Raw genomic sequence first — 9874 nt, 5'->3', positions numbered from 1 at the left:
GCAGTCCTACATTCCACATGCGGTGGAACAAACAGATGTGCCGGAATAGCTCAGTTGGGAGAGCGTTAGACTGAAGATCTAAAGGTCCCTGGTTCGATCCCGGGTTCTGGCAGCGCGATGTGAGTCTTGGAGCTAGTTGCCGGTAGCGACTCCACCTTCATTGATGTGACGTACATCCCGGTTCCATGGTGTAATGGTTAGGGCTCTGAATCCAGCGATCTGAGTTCAAATCTCAGTGGGACCTGTCTCAGGCTCACTTTTGAGCCCCAAGGCACACTCCTGCTTAAAAATGTTTCTTTTGCACTTTTGCTTGTGGTCTAGCTAATCCTTTCCAGCCCTTGGCCGGTTAGCTCAGCTGGTTAGAGCGTGGTGCTAATAACGCCAAGGTCATGGGTTCGATCCCCATACGGGCCATGCTGTGTTTTTTCTCCCAGTGACCTCGACCTATCAAATACCCCTACATGTCTTCCATGTCCAATATCTGCCCTCTTTCATTTAGGAGGCAGTCCTACATTCCACATGCGGTGGAACAAACAGATGTGCCGGAATAGCTCAGTTGGGAGAGCGTTAGACTGAAGATCTAAAGGTCCCTGGTTCGATCCCGGGTTCTGGCAACGCGATGTGAGTCTTGGAGCTATTTGCCGGTAGCGTCTCCACCTTCATTGATGCGACGTACATCCCGGTTCCATGGTGTAATGGTTAGCACTCTGGGCTCTGAATCCAGCGATCTGAGTTCAAATCTCAGTGGGACCTGTCTCAGGCTCACTTTTGAGCCCCAAGGCACACTCCTGCTTAAAAATGTTTCTTTTGCACTATTGCTTGTGGTGTAGTTAGCCATTTCCAGCCCTTGGCCGGTTAGCTCAGCCGGTTAGAGCGTGGTGCTAATAACGCCAAGGTCATGGGTTCGATCCCCATACGGGCCATGCTGTGTTTTTTCTCCCAGTGACCTCGACCTATCAAATACCCCTACATGTCTTCCATGTCCAATATCTGCCCTCTTTCATTTAGGAGGCAGTCCTACACTCCACATGCGGTGGAATAAACAGATGTGCCGGAATAGCTCAGTTGGGAGAGCGTTAGACTGAAGATCTAAAGGTCCCTGGTTCGATCCCGGGTTCTGGCAGCGCGATGTGAGTCTTGGAGCTAGTTGCCGGTAGCGTCTCCACCTTCATCGATGCGACGTACATCCCGGTTCCATGGTGTAATGGTTAACACTCTGGGCTTTGAATCCAGCGATCTGAGTTCAAATCTCAGTGGGACCTGTCTCAGGCTCACTTTTGAGCCCCAAGGCACACTCCTGCTTAAAAATGTTTCTTTTGCACTATTGCTTGTGGTGTAGTTAGCCATTTCCAGCCCTTGGCCGGTTAGCTCAGCCGGTTAGAGCGTGGTGCTAATAACGCCAAGGTCATGGGTTCGATCCCCATACGGGCCATGCTGTGTTTTTTCTCCCAGTGACCTCGACCTATCAAATACCCCTACATGTCTTCCATGTCCAATATCTGCCCTCTTTCATTTAGGAGGCAGTCCTACATTCCACATGCGGTGGAATAAACAGATGTGCCGGAATAGCTCAGTTGGGAGAGCGTTAGACTGAAGATCTAAAGGTCCCTGGTTCGATCCCGGGTTCTGGCAGCGCGACGTGAGTCTTGGAGCTAGTTGCCGGTAGCGTCTCCACCTTCATAGATGTGACGTCCATGGTGTAATGGTTAACACTCTGGGCTTTGAATCCAGCGATCTGAGTTCAAATCTCAGTGGGACCTCTCTCAGGCTCACTTTTGAGCCCCAAGGCACACTCTTGCTTAAAAATGTTTCTTTTGCACTTTTGCTTGTGGTGTAGTTAGCCATTTCCAGCCCTTTTCCGGTTAGCTCAGCTGGTTAGAGCGTGGTGCTAATAACGCCAAGGTCATGGGTTCGATCCCCATACGGGCCATGATGTGTTTTTTCTCCCAGTGACCTCGACCTATCAAATACCCCTACATGTCTTCCATGTCCAATATCTGCCCTCTTTCATTTAGGAGGCAGTCCTACATTCCACATGCGGTGGAACAAACAGATGTGCTGGAATAGCTCAGTTGGGAGAGCGTTAGACTGAAGATCTAAAGGTCCCTGGTTCGATCCCGGGTTCTGGCAGCGCGATGTGAGTCTTGGAGCTAGTTGCCGGTAGCGTCTCCACCTTCATTGATGCGACGTACATCCCGGTTCCATGGTGTAATGGTTAGCACTCTGGGCTCTGAATCCAGCGATCTGAGTTCAAATCTCAGTGGGACCTGTCTCAGGCTCACTTTTGAGCCCCAAGGCACACTCTTGCTTAAAAATGTTTCTTTTGCACTTTTGCTTGTGGTCTAGCTAATCCTTTCCAGCCCTTGGCCGGTTAGCTCAGCTGGTTAGAGCGTGGTGCTAATAACGCCAAGGTCATGGGTTCGATCCCCATACGGGCCATGCTGTGTTTTTTCTCCCAGTGACCTCGACCTATCAAATACCCCTACATGTCTTCCATGTCCAATATCTGCCCTCTTTCATTTAGGAGGCAGTCCTACATTCCACATGCGGTGGAACAAACAGATGTGCCGGAATAGCTCAGTTGGGAGAGCGTTAGACTGAAGATCTAAAGGTCCCTGTTTCGATCCCGGGTTCTGGCAACGCGATGTGAGTCTTGGAGCTATTTGCCGGTAGCGTCTCCACCTTCATTGATGCGACGTACATCCCGGTTCCATGGTGTAATGGTTAGCACTCTGGGCTCTGAATCCAGCGATCTGAGTTCAAATCTCAGTGGGACCTGTCTCAGGCTCACTTTTGAGCCCCAAGGCACACTCCTGCTTAAAAATGTTTCTTTTGCACTATTGCTTGTGGTGTAGTTAGCCATTTCCAGCCCTTGGCCGGTTAGCTCTGCCGGTTAGAGCGTGGTGCTAATAACGCCGAGGTCATGGGTTCGATCCCCATACGGGCCATGCTGTGTTTTTTCTCCCAGTGACCTCGACCTATCAAATACCCCTACATGTCTTCCATGTCCAATATCTGCCCTCTTTCATTTAGGAGGCAGTCCTACATTCCACATGCGGTGGAATAAACAGATGTGCCGGAATAGCTCAGTTGGGAGAGCGTTAGACTGAAGATCTAAAGGTCCCTGGTTCGATCCCGGGTTCTGGCAGCGCGATGTGGGTCTTGGAGCTAGTTGCCGGTAGCGTCTCCACCTTCATCGATGCGACGTACATCCCGGTTCCATGGTGTAATGGTTAGCACTCTGGGCTCTGAATCCAGCGATCTGAGTTCAAATCTCCGTGGGACCTGTCTCAGGCTCACTTTTGAGCCCCAAGGCACACTCCTGCTTAAAAATGTTTCTTTTGCACTTTTGCTTGTGGTGTAGTTAGCCATTTCCAGCCCCTGGCCGGTTAGCTCAGCTGGTTAGAGCGTGGTGCTAATAACAACAAGGTCATGGGTTCGATCCCCATACGGGCCATGCTGTGTTTTTTCTCCCAGTGACCTCGACCTATCAAATACCCCTACATGTCTTCCATGTCCAATATCTGCCCTCTTTCATTTAGGAGGCAGTCCTACATTCCACATGCGGTGGAACAAGCAGATGTGCCGGAATAGCTCAGTTGGGAGAGCGTTAGACTGAAGATCTAAAGGTCCCTGGTTCGATCCCGGGTTCTGGCAGCGCGATGTGAGTCTTGGAGCTAGTTGCCGGTAGCGTCTCCACCTTCATTGATGCGACGTACATCCCGGTTCCATGGTGTAATGGTTAGGGCTCTGAATCCAGCGATCTGAGTTCAAATCTCAGTGGGACCTGTCTCAGGCTCACTTTTGAGCCCCAAGGCACACTCTTGCTTAAAAATGTTTCTTTTGCACTTTTGCTTGTGGTGTAATTAGCCATTTCCAGCCCTTGGCCGGTTAGCTCAGCTGGTTAGAGCGTGGTGCTAATAACACCAAGGTCATGGGTTCGATCCCCATACGGGCCATGCTGTGTTTTTTCTCCCAGTGACCTCGACCTATCAAATACCCCTACATGTCTTCCATGTCCAATATCTGCCCTCTTTCATTTAGGAGGCAGTCCTACATTCCACATGCGGTGGAACAAACAGATGTGCCGGAATAGCTCAGTTGGGAGAGCGTTAGACTGAAGATCTAAAGGTCCCTGGTTCGATCCCGGGTTCTGGCAGCGCGATGTGAGTCTTGGAGCTAGTTGCCGGTAGCGACTCCACCTTCATTGATGCGACGTACATCCCGGTTCCATGGTGTAATGGTTAGGGCTCTGAATCCAGCGATCTGAGTTCAAATCTCAGTGGGACCTGTCTCAGGCTCACTTTTGAGCCCCAAGGCACACTCCTGCTTAAAAATGTTTCTTTTGCACTTTTGCTTGTGGTCTAGCTAATCCTTTCCAGCCCTTGGCCGGTTAGCTCAGCTGGTTAGAGCGTGGTGCTAATAACGCCAAGGTCATGGGTTCGATCCCCATACGGGCCATGCTGTGTTTTTTCTCCCAGTGACCTCGACCTATCAAATACCCCTACATGTCTTCCATGTCCAATATCTGCCCTCTTTCATTTAGGAGGCAGTCCTACATTCCACATGCGGTGGAACAAACAGATGTGCCGGAATAGCTCAGTTGGGAGAGCGTTAGACTGAAGATCTAAAGGTCCCTGGTTCGATCCCGGGTTCTGGCAACGCGATGTGAGTCTTGGAGCTATTTGCCGGTAGCGTCTCCACCTTCATTGATGCGACGTACATCCCGGTTCCATGGTGTAATGGTTAGCGCTCTGAATCCAGCGATCTGAGTTCAAATCTCAGTGGGACCTGTCTCAGGCTCACTTTTGAGCCCCAAGGCACACTCCTGCTTAAAAATGTTTCTTTTGCACTATTGCTTGTGGTGTAGTTAGCCATTTCCAGCCCTTGGCCGGTTAGCTCAGCCGGTTAGAGCGTGGTGCTAATAACGCCAAGGTCATGGGTTCGATCCCCATACGGGCCATGCTGTGTTTTTTCTCCCAGTGACCTCGACCTATCAAATACCCCTACATGTCTTCCATGTCCAATATCTGCCCTCTTTCATTTAGGAGGCAGTCCTACATTCCACATGCGGTGGAATAAACAGATGTGCCGGAATAGCTCAGTTGGGAGAGCGTTAGACTGAAGATCTAAAGGTCCCTGGTTCGATCCCGGGTTCTGGCAGCGCGATGTGAGTCTTGGAGCTAGTTGCCGGTAGCGTCTCCACCTTCATCGATGCGACGTACATCCCGGTTCCATGGTGTAATGGTTAGGGCTCTGAATCCCGCGATCTGAGTTCAAATCTCAGTGGGACCTGTCTCAGGCTCACTTTTGAGCCCCAAGGCACACTCCTGCTTAAAAATGTTTCTTTTGCACTTTTGCTTGTGGTCTAGCTAATCCTTTCCAGCCCTTGGCCGGTTAGCTCAGCTGGTTAGAGCGTGGTGCTAATAACACCAAGGTCATGGGTTCGATCCCCATACGGGCCATGCTGTGTTTTTTCTCCCAGTGACCTCGACCTATCAAATACCCCTACATGTCTTCCATGTCCAATATCTGCCCTCTTTCATTTAGGAGGCAGTCCTACATTCCACATGCGGTGAAACAAACAGATGTGCCGGAATAGCTCAGTTGGGAGAGCGTTAGACTGAAGATCTAAAGGTCCCTGGTTCGATCCCGGGTTCTGGCAGCGCGATGTGAGTCTTGGAGCTAGTTGCCGGTAGCATCTCCACCTTCATTGATGCGATGTACATCCCGGTTCCATGGTGTAATGGTTAGCACTCTGGGCTCTGAATCCAGCGATCTGAGTTCAAATCTCAGTGGGACCTGTCTCAGGCTCACTTTTGAGCCCCAAGGCACACTCCTGCTTAAAAATGTTTCTTTTGCACTATTGCTTGTGGTGTAGTTAGCCATTTCCAGCCCTTGGCCGGTTAGCTCAGCCGGTTAGAGCGTGGTGCTAATAACGCCAAGGTCATGGGTTCGATCCCCATACGGGCCATGCTGTGTTTTTTCTCCCAGTGACCTCGACCTATCAAATACCCCTACATGTCTTCCATGTCCAATATCTGCCCTCTTTCATTTAGGAGGCAGTCCTACATTCCACATGCGGTGGAATAAACAGATGTGCCGGAATAGCTCAGTTGGGAGAGCGTTAGACTGAAGATCTAAAGGTCCCTGGTTCGATCCCGGGTTCTGGCAGCGCGACGTGAGTCTTGGAGCTAGTTGCCGGTAGCGTCTCCACCTTCATTGATGCGACGTCCATGGTGTAATGGTTAACACTCTGGGCTTTGAATCCAGCGATCTGAGTTCAAATCTCAGTGGGACCTGTCTCAGGCTCACTTTTGAGCCCCAAGGCAAACTCCTGCTTAAAAATGTTTCTTTTGCACTTTTGCTTGTGGTGTAGTTAGCCATTTCCAGCCCTTGGCCGGTTAGCTCAGCTGGTTAGAGCATGGTGCTAATAACGCCAAGGTCATGGGTTCGATCCCCATACGGGCCATGCTGTGTTTTTTCTCCCAGTGACCTCGACCTATCAAATACCCCTACATGTCTTCCATGTCCAATATCTGCCCTCTTTCATTTAGGAGGCAGTCCTACATTCCACATGCGGTGGAATAAACAGATGTGCCGGAATAGCTCAGTTGGGAGAGCGTTAGACTGAAGATCTAAAGGTCCCTGGTCCGATCCCGGGTTCTGGCAGCGCGATGTGAGTCTTGGAGCTAGTTGCCGGTAGCGTCTCCACCTTCATCGATGCGACGTACATCCCGGTTCCATGGTGTAATGGTTAGGGCTCTGAATCCAGCGATCTTAGTTCAAATCTCAGTGGGACCTGTCTCAGGCTCACTTTTGAGCCCCAAGGCACACTCCTGCTTAAAAATGTTTCTTTTGCACTTTTGCTTGTGGTCTAGCTAATCCTTTCCAGCCCTTGGCCGGTTAGCTCAGCTGGTTAGAGCGTGGTGCTAATAACACCAAGGGCATGGGTTCGATCGCCATACGGGCCATGCTGTGTTTTTTCTCCCAGTGACCTCGACCTATCAAATACCCCTACATGTCTTCCATGTCCAATATCTGCCCTCTTTCATTTAGGAGGCAGTCCTACATTCCACATGCGGTGGAACATACAGATGTGCCGGAATAGCTCAGTTGGGAGAGCGTTAGACTGAAGATCTAAAGGTCCCTGGTTCGATCCCGGGTTCTGGCAGCGCGACGTGAGTCTTGGAGCTAGTTGCCGGTAGCGTCTCCACCTTCATTGATGCGACGTCCATGGTGTAATGGTTAACACTCTGGGCTTTGAATCCAGCGATCTGAGTTCAAATCTCAGTGGGACCTGTCTCAGGCTCACTTTTGAGCCCCAAGGCAAACTCCTGCTTAAAAATGTTTCTTTTGCACTTTTGCTTGTGGTGTAGTTAGCCATTTCCAGCCCTTGGCCGGTTAGCTCAGCTAGTTAGAGCGTGGTGCTAATAACGCCAAGGTCATGGGTTCGATCCCCATACGGGCCATGCTGTGTTTTTTCTCCCAGTGACCTCGACCTATCAAATACCCCTACATATCTTTCATGTCCAATATCTGCCCTCTTTCATTTAGGAGGCAGTCCTACATTCCACATGTGGTGGAACAAACAGATTTGCCGGAATAGCTCAGTTGGGAGAGCGTTAGACTGAAGATCTAAAGGTCCCTGGTTCGATCCCGGGTTCTGGCAGCGCGACGTGAGTCTTGGAGCTAGTTGCCGGTAGCGTCTCCACCTTCATTGATGCGACGTCCATGGTGTAATGGTTAACACTCTGGGCTTTGAATCCAGCGATCTGAGTTCAAATCTCAGTGGGACCTGTCTCAGGCTCACTTTTGAGCCCCAAGGCAAACTCCTGCTTAAAAATGTTTCTTTTGCACTTTTGCTTGTGGTGTAGTTAGCCATTTCCAGCCCTTGGCCGGTTAGCTCAGCTGGTTAGAGCGTGGTGCTAATAACGCCAAGGTCATGGGTTCGATCCCCATACGGGCCATGCTGTGTTTTTTCTCCCAGTGACCTCGACCTATCAAATACCCCTACATGTCTTCCATGTCCAATATCTGCCCTCTTTCATTTAGGAGGCAGTCCTACATTCCACATGCGGTGGAATAAACAGATGTGCCGGAATAGCTCAGTTGGGAGAGCGTTAGACTGAAGATCTAAAGGTCCCTGGTTCGATCCCGGGTTCTGGCAGCGCGATGTGAGTCTTGGAGCTAGTTGCCGGTAGCGTCTCCACCTTCATCGATGCGACGTACATCCCGGTTCCATGGTGTAATGGTTAGGGCTCTGAATCCAGCGATCTTAGTTCAAATCTCAGTGGGACCTGTCTCAGGCTCACTTTTGAGCCCCAAGGCACACTCCTGCTTAAAAATGTTTCTTTTGCACTTTTGCTTGTGGTGTAGTTAGCCATTTCCAGCCCTTGGCCGGTTAGCTCAGCTGGTTAGAGCGTGGTGCTAATAACGCCAAGGTCATGGGTTCGATCCCCATACGGGCCATGCTGTGTTTTTTCTCCCAGTGACCTCGACCTATCAAATACCCCTACATGTCTTCCATGTCCAATATCTGCCCTCTTTCATTTAGGAGGCAGTCCTACATTCCACATGCGGTGGAACATACAGATGTGCCGGAATAGCTCAGTTGGGAGAGCGTTAGACTGAAGATCTAAAGGTCCCTGGTTCGATCCCGGGTTCTGGCAGCGCGACGTGAGTCTTGGAGCTAGTTGCCGGTAGCGTCTCCACCTTCATTGATGCGACGTCCATGGTGTAATGGTTAACACTCTGGGCTCTGAATCCAGCGATCTGAGTTCAAATCTCAGTGGGACCTGTCTCAGGCTCACTTTTGAGCCCCAAGGCACACTCCTGCTTAAAAATGTTTCTTTTGCACTATTGCTTGTGGTGTAGTTAGCCATTTCCAGCCCTTGGCCGGTTAGCTCAGCCGGTTAGAGCGTGGTGCTAATAACGCCAAGGTCATGGGTTCGATCCCCATACGGGCCATGCTGTGTTTTTTCTCCCAGTGACCTCGACCTATCAAATACCCCTACATGTCTTCCATGTCCAATATCTGCCCTCTTTCATTTAGGAGGCAGTCCTACATTCCACATGCGGTGGAATAAACAGATGTGCCGGAATAGCTCAGTTGGGAGAGCGTTAGACTGAAGATCTAAAGGTCCCTGGATCGATCCCGGGTTCTGGCAGCGCGATGTGAGTCTTGGAGCTAGTTGCCGGTAGCGTCTCCACCTTCATCGATGCGACGTACATCCCGGTTCCATGGTGTAATGGTTAGGGCTCTGAATCCAGCGATCTGAGTTCAAATCTCAGTGGGACCTGTCTCAGGCTCACTTTTGAGCCCCAAGGCACACTCCTGCTTAAAAATGTTTCTTTTGCACTTTTGCTTGTGGTCTAGCTAATCCTTTCCAGCCCTTGGCCGGTTAGCTCAGCTGGTTAGAGCGTGGTGCTAATAACGCCAAGGTCATGGGTTCGATCCCCATACGGGCCATGCTGTGTTTTTTCTCCCAGTGACCTCGACCTATCAAATACCCCTACATGTCTTCCATGTCCAATATCTGCCCTCTTTCATTTAGGAGGCAGTCCTACATTCCACATGCGGTGGAACATACAGATGTGCCGGAATAGCTCAGTTGGGAGAGCGTTAGACTGAAGATCTAAAGGTCCCTGGTTCGATCCCGGGTTCTGGCAGCGCGACGTGAGTCTTGGAGCTAGTTGCCGGTAGCGTCTCCACCTTCATTGATGCGACGTCCATGGTGTAATGGTTAACACTCTGGGCTCTGAATCCAGCGATCTGAGTTCAAATCTCAGTGGGACCTGTCTCAGGCTCACTTTTGAGCCCCAAGGCACACTCCTGCTTAAAAATGTTTCTTTTGCACTTTTGCTTGTGGTC

The 9874-nt window shown here is 50.5% G+C and overlaps 44 non-coding genes across 44 annotated transcripts; all 44 read left to right on the top strand.

The window, feature by feature from the left end:
* Positions 1–39: 39 nt before the first annotated feature.
* Positions 40–112, top strand: trnaf-gaa (transfer RNA phenylalanine (anticodon GAA)). The gene has a single exon. It is a non-coding gene; the product is annotated as a tRNA-Phe (tRNA).
* Positions 113–340: 228 nt separating this feature from the next.
* Positions 341–414, top strand: trnai-aau (transfer RNA isoleucine (anticodon AAU)). The gene has a single exon. It is a non-coding gene; the product is annotated as a tRNA-Ile (tRNA).
* Positions 415–541: 127 nt separating this feature from the next.
* trnaf-gaa (transfer RNA phenylalanine (anticodon GAA)) lies at positions 542–614 on the top strand. The gene has a single exon. It is a non-coding gene; the product is annotated as a tRNA-Phe (tRNA).
* A 67-nt stretch (positions 615–681) lies between these two features.
* Positions 682–753, top strand: trnaq-cug (transfer RNA glutamine (anticodon CUG)). Its single transcript has one exon. It is a non-coding gene; the product is annotated as a tRNA-Gln (tRNA).
* Positions 754–849: 96 nt separating this feature from the next.
* trnai-aau (transfer RNA isoleucine (anticodon AAU)) lies at positions 850–923 on the top strand. Its single transcript has one exon. It is a non-coding gene; the product is annotated as a tRNA-Ile (tRNA).
* A 127-nt stretch (positions 924–1050) lies between these two features.
* trnaf-gaa (transfer RNA phenylalanine (anticodon GAA)) lies at positions 1051–1123 on the top strand. Its single transcript has one exon. It is a non-coding gene; the product is annotated as a tRNA-Phe (tRNA).
* A 67-nt stretch (positions 1124–1190) lies between these two features.
* On the top strand, positions 1191–1262 carry trnaq-uug (transfer RNA glutamine (anticodon UUG)). The gene has a single exon. It is a non-coding gene; the product is annotated as a tRNA-Gln (tRNA).
* Positions 1263–1358: 96 nt separating this feature from the next.
* Positions 1359–1432, top strand: trnai-aau (transfer RNA isoleucine (anticodon AAU)). Its single transcript has one exon. It is a non-coding gene; the product is annotated as a tRNA-Ile (tRNA).
* Positions 1433–1559: 127 nt separating this feature from the next.
* trnaf-gaa (transfer RNA phenylalanine (anticodon GAA)) lies at positions 1560–1632 on the top strand. The gene has a single exon. It is a non-coding gene; the product is annotated as a tRNA-Phe (tRNA).
* Positions 1633–1849: 217 nt separating this feature from the next.
* Positions 1850–1930, top strand: trnai-aau (transfer RNA isoleucine (anticodon AAU)). The gene has a single exon. It is a non-coding gene; the product is annotated as a tRNA-Ile (tRNA).
* Positions 1931–2057: 127 nt separating this feature from the next.
* Positions 2058–2130, top strand: trnaf-gaa (transfer RNA phenylalanine (anticodon GAA)). Its single transcript has one exon. It is a non-coding gene; the product is annotated as a tRNA-Phe (tRNA).
* Positions 2131–2197: 67 nt separating this feature from the next.
* On the top strand, positions 2198–2269 carry trnaq-cug (transfer RNA glutamine (anticodon CUG)). The gene has a single exon. It is a non-coding gene; the product is annotated as a tRNA-Gln (tRNA).
* Positions 2270–2365: 96 nt separating this feature from the next.
* Positions 2366–2439, top strand: trnai-aau (transfer RNA isoleucine (anticodon AAU)). Its single transcript has one exon. It is a non-coding gene; the product is annotated as a tRNA-Ile (tRNA).
* A 127-nt stretch (positions 2440–2566) lies between these two features.
* On the top strand, positions 2567–2639 carry trnaf-gaa (transfer RNA phenylalanine (anticodon GAA)). Its single transcript has one exon. It is a non-coding gene; the product is annotated as a tRNA-Phe (tRNA).
* A 67-nt stretch (positions 2640–2706) lies between these two features.
* On the top strand, positions 2707–2778 carry trnaq-cug (transfer RNA glutamine (anticodon CUG)). The gene has a single exon. It is a non-coding gene; the product is annotated as a tRNA-Gln (tRNA).
* Positions 2779–2874: 96 nt separating this feature from the next.
* On the top strand, positions 2875–2948 carry trnai-aau (transfer RNA isoleucine (anticodon AAU)). The gene has a single exon. It is a non-coding gene; the product is annotated as a tRNA-Ile (tRNA).
* Positions 2949–3075: 127 nt separating this feature from the next.
* Positions 3076–3148, top strand: trnaf-gaa (transfer RNA phenylalanine (anticodon GAA)). The gene has a single exon. It is a non-coding gene; the product is annotated as a tRNA-Phe (tRNA).
* A 235-nt stretch (positions 3149–3383) lies between these two features.
* trnai-aau (transfer RNA isoleucine (anticodon AAU)) lies at positions 3384–3457 on the top strand. The gene has a single exon. It is a non-coding gene; the product is annotated as a tRNA-Ile (tRNA).
* A 127-nt stretch (positions 3458–3584) lies between these two features.
* trnaf-gaa (transfer RNA phenylalanine (anticodon GAA)) lies at positions 3585–3657 on the top strand. The gene has a single exon. It is a non-coding gene; the product is annotated as a tRNA-Phe (tRNA).
* A 228-nt stretch (positions 3658–3885) lies between these two features.
* trnai-aau (transfer RNA isoleucine (anticodon AAU)) lies at positions 3886–3959 on the top strand. The gene has a single exon. It is a non-coding gene; the product is annotated as a tRNA-Ile (tRNA).
* Positions 3960–4086: 127 nt separating this feature from the next.
* Positions 4087–4159, top strand: trnaf-gaa (transfer RNA phenylalanine (anticodon GAA)). Its single transcript has one exon. It is a non-coding gene; the product is annotated as a tRNA-Phe (tRNA).
* A 228-nt stretch (positions 4160–4387) lies between these two features.
* On the top strand, positions 4388–4461 carry trnai-aau (transfer RNA isoleucine (anticodon AAU)). Its single transcript has one exon. It is a non-coding gene; the product is annotated as a tRNA-Ile (tRNA).
* A 127-nt stretch (positions 4462–4588) lies between these two features.
* Positions 4589–4661, top strand: trnaf-gaa (transfer RNA phenylalanine (anticodon GAA)). Its single transcript has one exon. It is a non-coding gene; the product is annotated as a tRNA-Phe (tRNA).
* A 228-nt stretch (positions 4662–4889) lies between these two features.
* trnai-aau (transfer RNA isoleucine (anticodon AAU)) lies at positions 4890–4963 on the top strand. The gene has a single exon. It is a non-coding gene; the product is annotated as a tRNA-Ile (tRNA).
* Positions 4964–5090: 127 nt separating this feature from the next.
* On the top strand, positions 5091–5163 carry trnaf-gaa (transfer RNA phenylalanine (anticodon GAA)). Its single transcript has one exon. It is a non-coding gene; the product is annotated as a tRNA-Phe (tRNA).
* A 228-nt stretch (positions 5164–5391) lies between these two features.
* trnai-aau (transfer RNA isoleucine (anticodon AAU)) lies at positions 5392–5465 on the top strand. The gene has a single exon. It is a non-coding gene; the product is annotated as a tRNA-Ile (tRNA).
* Positions 5466–5592: 127 nt separating this feature from the next.
* trnaf-gaa (transfer RNA phenylalanine (anticodon GAA)) lies at positions 5593–5665 on the top strand. Its single transcript has one exon. It is a non-coding gene; the product is annotated as a tRNA-Phe (tRNA).
* Positions 5666–5732: 67 nt separating this feature from the next.
* Positions 5733–5804, top strand: trnaq-cug (transfer RNA glutamine (anticodon CUG)). The gene has a single exon. It is a non-coding gene; the product is annotated as a tRNA-Gln (tRNA).
* A 96-nt stretch (positions 5805–5900) lies between these two features.
* Positions 5901–5974, top strand: trnai-aau (transfer RNA isoleucine (anticodon AAU)). Its single transcript has one exon. It is a non-coding gene; the product is annotated as a tRNA-Ile (tRNA).
* Positions 5975–6101: 127 nt separating this feature from the next.
* Positions 6102–6174, top strand: trnaf-gaa (transfer RNA phenylalanine (anticodon GAA)). The gene has a single exon. It is a non-coding gene; the product is annotated as a tRNA-Phe (tRNA).
* A 224-nt stretch (positions 6175–6398) lies between these two features.
* trnai-aau (transfer RNA isoleucine (anticodon AAU)) lies at positions 6399–6472 on the top strand. Its single transcript has one exon. It is a non-coding gene; the product is annotated as a tRNA-Ile (tRNA).
* A 127-nt stretch (positions 6473–6599) lies between these two features.
* trnaf-gaa (transfer RNA phenylalanine (anticodon GAA)) lies at positions 6600–6672 on the top strand. Its single transcript has one exon. It is a non-coding gene; the product is annotated as a tRNA-Phe (tRNA).
* Positions 6673–6900: 228 nt separating this feature from the next.
* Positions 6901–6974, top strand: trnai-aau (transfer RNA isoleucine (anticodon AAU)). Its single transcript has one exon. It is a non-coding gene; the product is annotated as a tRNA-Ile (tRNA).
* A 127-nt stretch (positions 6975–7101) lies between these two features.
* On the top strand, positions 7102–7174 carry trnaf-gaa (transfer RNA phenylalanine (anticodon GAA)). Its single transcript has one exon. It is a non-coding gene; the product is annotated as a tRNA-Phe (tRNA).
* Positions 7175–7398: 224 nt separating this feature from the next.
* On the top strand, positions 7399–7472 carry trnai-aau (transfer RNA isoleucine (anticodon AAU)). Its single transcript has one exon. It is a non-coding gene; the product is annotated as a tRNA-Ile (tRNA).
* Positions 7473–7599: 127 nt separating this feature from the next.
* On the top strand, positions 7600–7672 carry trnaf-gaa (transfer RNA phenylalanine (anticodon GAA)). The gene has a single exon. It is a non-coding gene; the product is annotated as a tRNA-Phe (tRNA).
* Positions 7673–7896: 224 nt separating this feature from the next.
* trnai-aau (transfer RNA isoleucine (anticodon AAU)) lies at positions 7897–7970 on the top strand. Its single transcript has one exon. It is a non-coding gene; the product is annotated as a tRNA-Ile (tRNA).
* A 127-nt stretch (positions 7971–8097) lies between these two features.
* Positions 8098–8170, top strand: trnaf-gaa (transfer RNA phenylalanine (anticodon GAA)). Its single transcript has one exon. It is a non-coding gene; the product is annotated as a tRNA-Phe (tRNA).
* A 228-nt stretch (positions 8171–8398) lies between these two features.
* On the top strand, positions 8399–8472 carry trnai-aau (transfer RNA isoleucine (anticodon AAU)). Its single transcript has one exon. It is a non-coding gene; the product is annotated as a tRNA-Ile (tRNA).
* A 127-nt stretch (positions 8473–8599) lies between these two features.
* trnaf-gaa (transfer RNA phenylalanine (anticodon GAA)) lies at positions 8600–8672 on the top strand. The gene has a single exon. It is a non-coding gene; the product is annotated as a tRNA-Phe (tRNA).
* A 224-nt stretch (positions 8673–8896) lies between these two features.
* Positions 8897–8970, top strand: trnai-aau (transfer RNA isoleucine (anticodon AAU)). The gene has a single exon. It is a non-coding gene; the product is annotated as a tRNA-Ile (tRNA).
* Positions 8971–9097: 127 nt separating this feature from the next.
* On the top strand, positions 9098–9170 carry trnaf-gaa (transfer RNA phenylalanine (anticodon GAA)). Its single transcript has one exon. It is a non-coding gene; the product is annotated as a tRNA-Phe (tRNA).
* A 228-nt stretch (positions 9171–9398) lies between these two features.
* trnai-aau (transfer RNA isoleucine (anticodon AAU)) lies at positions 9399–9472 on the top strand. Its single transcript has one exon. It is a non-coding gene; the product is annotated as a tRNA-Ile (tRNA).
* Positions 9473–9599: 127 nt separating this feature from the next.
* Positions 9600–9672, top strand: trnaf-gaa (transfer RNA phenylalanine (anticodon GAA)). The gene has a single exon. It is a non-coding gene; the product is annotated as a tRNA-Phe (tRNA).
* The last annotated feature ends 202 nt before the right edge of the window (positions 9673–9874 follow it).

This window comes from Paramormyrops kingsleyae, chromosome 25 (assembly GCF_048594095.1).
Source record: "Paramormyrops kingsleyae isolate MSU_618 chromosome 25, PKINGS_0.4, whole genome shotgun sequence".
Taxonomy (NCBI): domain Eukaryota; kingdom Metazoa; phylum Chordata; class Actinopteri; order Osteoglossiformes; family Mormyridae; genus Paramormyrops; species Paramormyrops kingsleyae.
Note: the sequence above shows the minus strand (reverse complement) of the source record. Positions and strands in the feature narration are given on the sequence as shown.